Source organism: Danio rerio, chromosome 19 (genome assembly GCF_052040795.2).
Source record: "Danio rerio strain M-AB ecotype USA chromosome 19, GRCz13ab, whole genome shotgun sequence".
Lineage (NCBI taxonomy): Eukaryota > Metazoa > Chordata > Actinopteri > Cypriniformes > Danionidae > Danio > Danio rerio.
In genome coordinates this window covers 48,241,478-48,254,039 of record NC_141039.2, presented here as the reverse complement: position 1 = coordinate 48,254,039, position 12,562 = coordinate 48,241,478, and the positions used below count along the sequence as shown (strand labels likewise).

At 35.7% G+C, this 12,562-nt stretch overlaps 1 long non-coding RNA gene across 4 annotated transcripts in view; it reads left to right on the top strand.

The window, feature by feature from the left end:
- The first annotated feature begins 3,153 nt into the window (after nucleotides 1-3,153).
- LOC141379179 (uncharacterized) overlaps nucleotides 3,154-12,562 on the top strand; it is a 41,694-nt gene continuing 32,285 nt past the window's right edge. For 3 of the 4 annotated variants that reach the window (XR_015517278.2, XR_015945469.1, XR_015945470.1), the window contains exons 1-2: nucleotides 3,154-3,359; nucleotides 3,985-4,094. This is a non-coding gene — a long non-coding RNA (uncharacterized LOC141379179). Of the gene's footprint in view, nucleotides 3,360-3,984; nucleotides 4,476-5,703; nucleotides 6,291-12,562 lie in introns of those variants that run through there. The other variant, XR_015945471.1, reaches the window with a different exon arrangement.

The window sequence follows — 12,562 nt, the reverse complement described above, 5'->3', positions numbered from 1 at the left end:
CGGGCTGTCTAGCAATATTGCGGATATTTTACAACATGTTACTGTAAAAATACATTCATTCATTCGTTTTTCTTCAAATTCTGTCTCTGATTATCTAAGATCGCCACAGCGGAATGAACCATTAACTATTCCAGCATATGTTTTACGCAGCGAATACTTTTCCAGCAACATCCCAGTAATGGGAAACACCCATACACACTCATTCACACACACTAATACACCACGGCCATATTGGTTTATTCAATTCCCCTATAGCTCATGTGTTTGGACTGTGAAAGTTAGAATTATTACATTTATAGAATTAAATTATATCTGGGTAGTAATTAAGTAGATTTAAAAGGATTTCATTATTTAGCATTTTCCATTATTAATCAAATAAAAACTGTAAAATTATTTAACATTATTTGTATATTAGTATCTTTATCTATATTTATCTATCCACATCTCAAGCTCTCCAAATCTCCAGCTGTCCATGATCAAAATGTTTTCTATAAGCCAGTATTAATCCGATGATGCCAAAACCTCACTCAGTCAGCAGACTGAAGCAGAAAAGGCAAAAAACTGCAGCTCTTCAGGCCAGCAGATCTGATCTTCTCTGTGTTGTGTCGAGTTTTCAGAGCCGAACACAGCATGAGCCCGAACTCTGGATCATCTCCAGAATATTTCCATACACCGCTGCAGCTCTTCAATACACTATATTGAGGATGTTAAGTAGTCATTTAGCAGATGCTTTCATCCAAAGCGATTTACAGTAGACTTATTACAGGGACAGTCTCAATGGAGTGATCTGGGGTTAAGTGCTCGGCTCAATAGAAATGCCTCATGGCTTTTACCCACAAATTTAACTGAGAAACCTTAGTTAGCAGCCGCTCGCTGCTCTGAACAAACCTGAAGACTCTTTAAAATACAAAATATAATTGCTATTTGCCATTAGATTGCTGCCTTGCACCTTTCATTACGACTTAAATAATTATCAATTACTACATCTATTGTTGTTTCGTTCCATCTATTGTTCCATCTGTTTGTCTGTCTGTCTGTCTGTCTACCTACCTACCTACCCAACCCACCTATCTATCTATCTATCTATCTATCTATCTATCTATCTATCTATCTATCTATCTATCTATCTATCTATCTATCTATCTATCTATCTATCTATCTATCTATCTATCTATCTATCTATCTATCTATCTATCTATCTATCTATCTATCTATCTATCTATCAGTGGTGTAGTCCTAGAAAAAAAAGGTGGTGTACTATTACACTCGACACAAATTTTAAATGAAAGTAGGCAAAGAAACGACAAAAGTCAATGTTTCTTCGATTCATTGGAGATATATATATATATATATATTTTTTTATTTTTTTTGTTTACATCAGTTACCTGTATTTAAGTTAACTCAAAAGGGCCTGTGCATACATGGAAAGACAGCTTTTTAGCTTACTTTCTTTACTGGCTTATTACTTTACATTTCATAGGTTCCTTTAAACGTCAATCAGCAATTATTTTTAATTGTCACATTCGTGCATGCTTGTTTTAAACCAAACTATTAGGAGTCTGTCTTCTGTTGTCGCTATTATATACTAGTAGTTACCCTTTTAAATTGCACATTGTTACAGGATTTGTGAGTAGTGTTTGACTAATTGTTTTTAGTGTCATATACGGTATAGTGTCGTTCATTAGCGGCACAATTAAGACAAATGTGAAATACTGTTTTACAGCGGCGATTATAGGATTTTAATTTTAGGGTGGATCAGGATCAGATCCTTTTGGGGTAAACAAAGAAAAATGTGTCTTATATATATATATATATATATATATATATATATATATATATAGGTAAGAATTGTAAGAAATATGCACATCTTAAAAAATTAAGTTGTGAGTTTAAAAAAAAAAACCTTTTGGTATACAGTTAAAGGGGATGCAAATACATGTAAATTAGGGAAGTTTAATCAGAAAAACAAGTGAGTATACTGAGGGTGTACTCAATTATTGATCCTCAGAAGTGGTAATACCCAAACAGCTCATGGAAAAAAGTAAGCATACTGAGTATACGTGCTTATAGCAAGGACTAATTAACCACTGCTATCTATCTATCTATCTATCTATCTATCTATCTATCTATCTATCTATCTATCTATCTATCTATCTATCTATCTATCTATCTATCTATCTATCTATCTATCTATCTATCTATCTATCTATCTATCTATCTATCTATCTATCTATCATGTCTCTCCATCCATCTATCTATCGTTCTCTTTTTACCTATTGTTATATCCGTCCGTCCATCTATCTGTCCTTCTTTCTTTCTATCTATCATGTTGTTCTACCTATCGTTTTTCTATCTATCTATCTATCTATCTATCTATCTATCTATCTATCTATCTATCTATCTATCTATCTATCTATCTATCTATCTATCTATCTGTCCATCTGTCCGTCCGTCCGTCTGTCCTTCCATCCATCCATCCTTCCATCCATCTATCCATCCATCCATCTATCTATCTATACTAATAAAATATTGTATCGTTAATCAATATTCAAAAATCATATTTTTTCTTCCTAAATTGTAAATACATTTAAGCTCTGTCTCTTTTTTAATAGTAATATTTAATTCTTAATCGTTAATTAGTAAATTATATGATCATCAGCAGTCATCTGAACATTATTGTGGACGATGGTGGGCTTTTATTTGGTCAAAAAAGTTTAGAATCACTTATTTAGTGTATAATTTATTATACCTGGCAACATTAAGTATGGAAATTCATTACATGCATTTGATTTGGGTGTTTCTATATTGATTAAATTTCCATTATAAATACAAATACAGTAATACCATTTAAAAAATGATTAAATACAACCAAATTTGATTTTCATAGTTTATTAATATTTTTTTATTTTTACCTTTTCTGTTTGTTGCAGAAGCTGACACGGATGTAAATTATAATCAGTCAAATATCTGATGATTAATAAGTAAGGAGTTAATTAGTATAAAATATTATAGCACTAATGCGACATCACCTACCAGTTGAACTCTTTTACTGAAGTATGTGTGCACGTGCACGTGAGTAGCCTATACGCGCGTTCTCATGCTAACGACACGTGTCTGGTAATTAACAAATGTCTCCTTGTGCCGTGAATCTCTTCTAATTCTTTTTCTCCTCGTCTGTTTCTCACTGTGAGACAAGAACACCGCAATCACTCACATCCGAGCGCTTTAAATATAAATAATGAGCCGATTTCCATTAACACCGGGCGGCCGCAGAGCCTCACACAGACCCGCAGAGGAGACTCGGAGACCCGCAGAGGCTGCAGAGACACGGGGCTGGATGTGTTCAGTCTGCAGCTCAGGTGTGTGCAGTGAATCAGGCCGTTTTTCACAGCCTGACTGACAGGATTATGGTGTACGTCGAAAACAAGACTGATATCCTGTCAGTTTGACTAGTTCAGCTCATGTCCTTCAGGAAATGCTGCAGTGTTTTGGTTTGTAGCCTCAGCATCAGAGGCGAGCGTCATGGCTATATTGGGGTATTTTTTTTATATATATTCGCACGTTAAGACTTTCTCCTTAATTTAAGTAAAGCATTATTTGCAAATTCTGATAACATTAGCAGCCAATGACTGTAAAAGTAGGCTGTAACATTGTTCACAGTCAATTAAATAGTGCTACTATTGTTTTGAAGACACACTTGCATGAACTGATATGCAAACTAACTTTACCTCAATGTCATGGCTGTTCAAGCACGTGACCACTCGTTTTTTTGAGTCAAGTTCATTATTAGTGCATTACAATATATGCAAGTATTGCGATAATGATATTTCTTGTAATACAACTTTTCCCTTTAAATTGTTAAAAATTAGATTTAAAGGGATGGTTACCTAAAATAAAAAAATAAAAAAAATAAAAAACTTATTTACACCTGTTTTAAAACTATATGAGTTTGTTTCTTCTATTTTTCTCTTTTATGTGATAAAGCTGGTCCATATTGACTCGCTTTTCCTGACATGGTGTGTTATCCTGCTGGAAGTAGAAGATGGAGACACTGTGCTCATAAAGGGATGGACATGGTCAGCAGCAATACTCAGGTAGGCTGTGGCGTTGACACGATGCTTAATTAGTACTAATGAGCCCAAAGTGTGCCAAGAAAATCTCCCCCACACCATTACACTACCACCAGCTTGAACCGCTGATACAAGGCAGGATGGATCCATATATAATAAAGCTTACTTACAGTATATGCATGCTTTTTGTTATAGTTGGTTACATTATTAAATATCTGACCAAAAAGAAGATATTTTAAAAAATGTTGGAAAGCTGTATCCATTGACTTCCATAATATTTGTTTTTCCTACTTTGAAAGTAAATGGTTTGCAGCTTTCATTAACATTTTGTTTTCAGCAGATGAAAGAAACTCAAATTTCTGGAACCTCGGGGTGAGGGAATGAGGAGTAAATTAAATGTTTTGGGTGAACTGTCCCTTAAAAGTATTTATACACACTCACCGGCCACTTTATTAGGTACACCTTACTAGTACCAAGTTGGACCCACTTTTGCCTTCAGAACTGCCTTAATCCTTCATGGCAAAGATTCAACAAGCCACTGGAAAAATTCCTCAGAGATCTTCTCCATATTGACATGATAGCATCACGCAGTTGCTGCAGATTTGTCAGCTGCACATCCATGATGTGAATCTCTCGTTCCACCACATCCCAAAGCTGCTCTATTGGATTGAGCTCTGGTGACTGTGGAAGCCATTTGGGTACAGTGAACTCATTGTCATGTTCAAGAAACCAGTCTGAGATTATTTGCGCTTTGACATGGTGCGTTATCCTGTTGGAAGTAGCCATCAGAAGATGGAGACACTGTGCTCATAAAGGGATGGACATGGTCAGCAACAATACTCAGGTAGGCTGTGGCGTTGACACGATGCTCAATTAGTACTAATGAGCCCAAAGTGTGCCAAGAAAATCTCCCCCACACCATTACACCACCACCACCAGTCTGAACCGTTGACACAAGGCAGGATGGATCCATGCTTTCATGTTGTTGAGGCCAAATTCTGACCCGACCATCCGAATGTGGGAGCAGAAATGGAGACTCATCAGAGCAGGCAACAATTCTCCAATCTTCTTTTGTCCAGTTTTAATGAGTCTGTGTGAATTGTAACCTCAGTTTCCTGTTTTTAGCTGACAGGAGCGGCACCCGGTGTGGTCTTCTGCTGCTGTAACCCATCTGCCTCAAGGTTGGATGTGTTGTGTGTTCAGAGATGCTCTTCTGCAGACCTCAGTTGTAACAAGTGTTACTGTTGTCTTTCTATCAGCTGGAACCAGTCTGGCCATTCTCCTCTGACCTCAGACATCAACAAGGCATTTGCGCCCACAGGACTGCCGCTCACTGGATATTTTCTCTTTTTCAACCGTTCTCTGTAAACCCTAGAGATGGTTGTACGTGAAAATTCCAGTAGATCAGCAGTTCCTGAAATACTCAGAGCAGCCCGTCTGGCACCAACAACCATGCCACATTCAAAGTCACTTAAATTCCCTTTTTTCCCCATTCTGATGCTTGCTTTGAACTGCTGCAGATTGTCTTGACCATGTCTACATACCCAAATGCATTAAGTTGCTGCCATGTGATTGGCTGATTAGGAATTTGCATTACCCAGCAGTTGGACAGGTGTACCTAATAAAGTGGCAGGTGAGTGTATTTGATTATAATACTAAAATACACAGGTAGAGTGAATTAAATTCAATGGAATACAGGCCAACTAGAGTTTACTCAAACACTTGAGGAGGCAGGGATAAAGATACAGCCCCATCTGGTCAAATTTGGATAAAATAATTCAAATTTCACAGGAGGGTGAATAATTTAGCCTTAAACGGTATGTATTTTATACTTGCAAGCATAGTAGCAGTCTATGAAACTATTATAATTCCTAAGAGAAAAATGTGCTGTCTTTCTGACATTTATTTCTGCATAAATGATTTAATCTCACTGAACACACTGCTGCCTCCTACCAAGAGCTCAATGAAGTGCAATTAGTTGTCAGTGGGATTCATGTTTGTTCACTAATCAGGAACATTCAGTGAAGTCAAACTCTGACTGTACTGTGCTTTTTCAACACATTCTCACTCAGAAGGAAACCTTTCATGAGTCTGATTTGACTATATACGCAGTGTTGGTGGATAAAACAGTAATATATCTATTTTTTTTACTTTTTTTTTCATGCATTAAAACCTTTTAGAAACATATTACTAGATATTGCATGACAGCAGCATGTAGTTCAAATAATACAATAAAAAAAAATACTAGATGGAAAAAAATGGGTAGAAAAAAAGACATTTAGCCTACACAGAATATAGCTGGTAATAAGTGAAGATATGAAGATGCGAAACCCTCTAAATCCATCCGACCTCATTTCTTTAATGAGCATTTTCTATCAGGCTCCTCTGATTAGGTTCAGAAGTTTTATTTTATATGCAATGATAAGGTTATTAGCTGGTAAATAAAATACAATTTTTTTAAATGTCACTTTAGAAAATCCCTCGGTTTTTTACAAGGTACATTTTCTTTGGTGTCAAAACCAGCTAAATCCACCAGTGCTGCTTCTTTTTTTTGGCAAAAACCTTTAAATCCACCTACTGGAACATTCATTTATTTTCTTTTCGGCTTAGTCCATTTATTAGGTCCATTGTCGCCACAGCGAAATGAACCGCCAACCCATCAAGCACATGTTTTACGTAGCGGATGCCCTTCTAGCTGCAAGCCATCTCTGGGGAACTTACACACTCATTCACAATAATACACTAGAGACAATTTAGCCTACCCAATTCACCTGTACCACATGTCTTTGGACTGGGGAACCGGAGCACAGGGAGAACATGCAAACTCCACACACAAACGCCAACTGACCCAGCTGAGGCTTGAGCAAGCGACCTCCTTGCTGTGAGGCGACAGCACTACCTACTGCGCCACTGTGCCACCCTATTATAACAAAACTAGTTGTAATTAGTTGAAAAGCACCAAAGATGCAATTAGAAATTATTTTACCAAACATAAAACACATAAAATTAAAAATGTATAAATCTGTCAAGTAAGTGGCGGTTCCTTCCGCTGTGATAAACCAGGGAAAAAGCAGAAGGAAAATTAATGAATAAAATATGTCAAGTGCATTAATCAAAAACATTAAAACTGACATTAATTAAATCTGAACAATCTGGTGTCATTTTTGATATTTGGGATTTAATGTAGTAGAGCATTGTAAACATTAAGCTAAGCTTGGTAGATTCAAACAATGTAGTGTAAATACATTGTGAAACATCAATATCTGTGCCTTTTCTATTAATATAAACACCTTATCAGATCTATAGGGATTATGAAGTAATATGAATAATGAATAGTTTTATACATTATATTTGTCTTTAATGAAATAGCTTAAACTAGCAAATAAAACACAAAGTAGGCCTACTGGGCAAAAAGGGCATGCCTCTCAGACACTTTTAGAAGCGGTCATTCATTCATTCTCTCCATACTCAAGGTCTTGGTCTCTTGTTTATCCTCATAGCATCCACGTGGGATAAAAGAACAGACTCTTAACTCTGTCTTTTGTGAAACGCAATTGCCATATAATGTAAATCGGACTCATTCAAAGTAGCGTCGCTGCGCAAAAAATGTTATGATTGCATGCTACACATCCGACTGTACAGTGTGTTTTCTTTTTCTTATAATGCACTGCGTTTTGAGGTAAGGGACGTTTTCATTTGTTATTCACTGAGAGTCGGACAGGCTCATCCACTTCATCAAATTCCGTCTTTTAAAATCGGAACAAAACAGTCTCCTCATAAAGCGGGCGTATCAGAGCGCTGCTACATTGAAAACATAAGATTCGATTCATGTCATCTGATTGGATTTCTCAGGACATAGCTGCATTTGCTGTTAAAGGCAAGTGATGTTTAGAGGATTTTGCCAACAAATTGTTATTTCTGAATGCACGGATGCTGCGATTTAGACAACACAATCTCACGGCAATTCGTAACTTTTTGATTTAGTGGCTAATTCATATGAATTCGTATGATCTAATTCGTACAATTTAGTATGATTTGTTCATCCCCCAATAACAGTTGGGTTTAGGGGTGGGGTTAGGTGCCACGCCTTCTTTTTAAAATTTTACAATTTCGTTTGACTGAACTTGTACGAATTCATACGAATTAGCCACTAATCAGGCAAAACGTAAAATACTTACGTTTCCTCTTGTGTTCAGGCTGAATTAGATGATTTGAAGCAAATCTATTTGTTGGTGTAGTACGTGCCTAAAGCATTCACTCACTGTCATTATCTCATTTTTGGCAGAAGTGGCGTTTCGCGGCTTTTGCATCTGAACTCTTGTTACAATGTTACAAACTATTGTTTTCGAGTAGGTAAATGTGTTAATTAATTTCCATATCTTAATGAGCAGATCGTATAAACGCTGTTGGTATTAAGTTGTGATGTGCGGATCGATATTAAAGTATCTATCTCCGATACCAGCTTTGTGTGTTCTAGAATCGATTATATTATCAAAATATCGATATTTCAGTAATTTGGAGCAAATATGTAGTTTATTGGAAATAGAAATACAGTGGAAAGTAAGCGAAATTACCCTAGTTTATCTGAATAATGCCAACTTAGTCGGAACTACTTGTTCTTCTGCCTGCCCATAGATATATACAATAGATATCGCATAGGGACCCTGAGCATGCGTCAATAGCGCCGCCACATTGGTACAGTGCTCCCAGGACAAATGTCATTCAAGCGCACTAGTCAAGACAGTGTTATTACGTGAAGATGCAGGACTTTAGCGCTGTCTACGGGTGTAGTAACAAACTAACAAAGAAAACAAAGCACAATGGCACAACATTTCATAGGTAATATTAAGTTTTTTACGTTTTTGTATGTTCTGAAATTTGTGCTAATCAGGTAACGTTATTGATGATAATACAGTCTCTTACTGCATTCACCATAAGGCAAAGCAGCTCCAACTCACACTAAACACTCTGCCTATGCTAGTTTTGTTGAATAAAATCAGCAAACAATGCAAAAGAAATATGACTACGAGATGCTGCGCTGCCAGAAACTTGTATTATTGTCGGTTAGTGAATGAGTCGTTCATAACAGAGATTCATTTACATACGAATCGCTCCCTCCGTCAGTATGAGAAGTGAAAGCAGGAGAGGAGCTGTGTTTCAGGACACGGATTAGATCAAATTAAACAGGGAGGGTGGGGAGTACATTTCCAAACACACAATGTTATTGTCAGGAATGCCAATGCGATCGCTGATTAATCAATGTAGAAAAGTGATGTAAAATTATAATTTTCGTAATAAAAAAAAATAATGCACACTAACATCCAGGAAAACTCCCGATCATAGATATATGTGTATATCTCTGGCTTTGGATGGCCACATTCCTTCATTGTACCTTAGTCCCGCATTCATTTCAAAGGAGCGCTACCCTGTTCCAAGATGGCGGCTCTATTGACGCATTCCTTCCAATAGACAACAACAGGGTAGGCGACATCTAATGTAAATATCTATGCTGCCTGCCAAGTCATGTGCGTAATATGGCACTGTATGACTGCAGAGCACGCTAGCTAGCCACTCAGTCAGTCTGCTGGCACATGTTGTTCAGTCACCCTGTTGACCGCAAGCAAAGTTTTGTGTGGGGCAACTTCACTTCCATGCTGTTTAAAACGTGTAACAAAACAGTGTGATAAAACCATAAACCTAATCAAACACCTACATATAAATCACAAGACAGAATATGACTAGGCGGTCAGAAGAGGAGGAAAGGAGACGCACAGGTGCTGCTGGGGCGAGACAGACATCGCTTGCAGAGTCCTTAGGTGGAGCAGGCAGGTACAGAGGGAGAAAAATTGACTGTATTTGGGGGCTTGGGTTTTTGTGACAATGATAAAACAAAAGAAAAAGGTTATAAAGGGGACTGGATTAACATGTCACTAAACAAAAAGGTGTGAATATTTATTGTTTTATGTTAAGATGTTCAGGCAGAGGTTTTAGATATACATGCTCAGATGCTGTCAATAAATATGTAATATGTAAGTTGGCTCTTTTTTGTATAATAATTCTTCATCAATAAACAAGAATAACCCATAATATATCTAATATTCAGTATAAAATGACACTTTTAAGTACACTACTTGTTACTTTAATTTTCCAAATAGTAATTTTTGGGCAAAGTATCGGTATCGAATTGGTATACTCGTCTTTATTTTACTGGGTATCGGATCGGATAGGAAACCAGTGATATCGCACATTGCTAGTATTAAGCCAATTGTATTTTAAATTATTGTTATTTATACATGCTTGTTTTTATTTAAATTAATTTATAAATAAATGCTTTAATTTCACATAACTGATTATATCTGACGAAACAAAGTGAACAAACTTTGCTAAATATATTTTATTTATATAGCACAGATTTTTTTCCCAAAATAACGAGACAAAAAAAGCATTGGCTTGTAGATGCATTTCAACTCCAAGTCCAATTTCAGAGCCTCCCGAGAGCTCCAAACCAAAAAACGCCAAGCATTCAGCCTGTGTAACTCAAAACGCTGACATCTTTCTCTGCAAAATAATCCAATTTCCAAGCATTCTCTTCTCATAAGGGTTAATAGGTCCCGCTTGGATGTAATTGCAAGACAGCGGCGATCCACTTGGATGCAAAGAGAGTACAGTGAGGAAAAGAGAGTGCTGGCGTTATTTGATTACAGCTTTCAAATATGAATAAAGCCCATTTACCTATTCAGCACCTAATGGGGAGCAAGCTGCTCCATTCAGAGCTAAAGAAAGAGCAACACGCTGTTCGTGAAAAGAAAAGTCTGTCATTTAACCTCAGCATTCAGCCCAAACTTCTAATAACAGTACTGTATGATAGAGCCTTTTCACCTTCATGGGTTTCTCAGCAGTGGAAGTCGTCATAGTTGGATAAACTTAGAGTGTAGTGAATGGCAGAGTGGGGGAGAGCGGGGCGCAAAGGAACACTTTTTGGTTTTGGTCAAATAATGAAGAAAGTAATGGGGTTAGACGGACCATATTTTTTTATCAATAACACACAAGCCTCTCCTACAAATGAGCACTGAAAGTATGATCGCTGGACCTATGGTTTCCATGCAGTATTGCCAAAAGTGCCAGGAGTAAAATGGTTACTATTCACCCCACCTGCGGGGCAAGTTGTAAGAGACAGATGGTTCGTTGTAACACAAGCTTAAAAAGGCAGATTTTACACAATTAATTTAAACTCAGTTTACTTTAAATAGTAGCTATTTCCTTAGTAATTGCCTCATTTTTTTATTCTACATAGCACAGTATGTTTATTTATTTATTTGTTTACTGCATAAACACATTTGACTCTATTTGCATTAATATCCATTATTATACAATGCATTTATTTGCATTATTAGCAATAAAATACATATTTTTTCTATTAAAAATATTTTATATTAAAAACATTTTAATAAAAAAAATTAAAAATATATATTTTGTTAGTTTAATTGGTGTCCAACAGGAACTAAGCCAAAAAATGAATGAATGAATGAATGAATGAATGATCTATGGAATCTGACTATACAATCCTGATAACGTAATCCATTATTACTACCCAGCTTAAATTTCAAGGTAACCGGACAATTTTCGAAACAGGGAACAAAATAAATTTATTTCTCTACACTTTCCAAAACTGCTTCCCGAGATGGATTTAACCACTGGAATAGTAACTTTTGTTATTTATTTATATATGTGTGCATATATTTGCTTCAATATTTATTATTTAACTGAATGCACAACTGTTGGTATTGACCAATATGACACATTATGGCAATATATATATAAATATATGACACAATAATATGCAATCATGAAATCCACAAATAATATTATGTAATTCAAAAAGTAACTGTACTCTGATTACAAGTATTTTAAACAGTAGCTTACACTAATTACTAGTTGTTTTTGGAATCTAATTACATAACCCAGATTACACATAATCCATTATTACCCAGCTCAGATTTTCGAGGTAACCTGACAATTATCTAATCGAACCGCAAACTACAATCCAAACGTGAAACAAACAAACAAACAAACAAACAAACAAAAAAAGATTTATTTCTTCTTTCGTGGCTCTGCACTTTCTAAAACAGCTTCCAAGATGGATTAAACACCGGAATAGTGACTTTTATTATTTATTTATATATGTTTGTATGTATTAATTTCGATTATTTATTATTTAACATCTCATGCTTTTGAGAGCCTGAGTGCAATACTGTTGATATTTAATATTACACATTATGACAAATAAATATATATATATATATATATATATATATATATATATATATATATATATATATATATATATATATATATATATATATATATATATATATGAAACAATAATATACAATCATGTAATCCACAAGTATTATCATGTAATACATAAAAATAACTGTAGTCTAATTACAGGTATTTTAAACAGTAGCTTACTCTAATTACAAGTAGTTGAT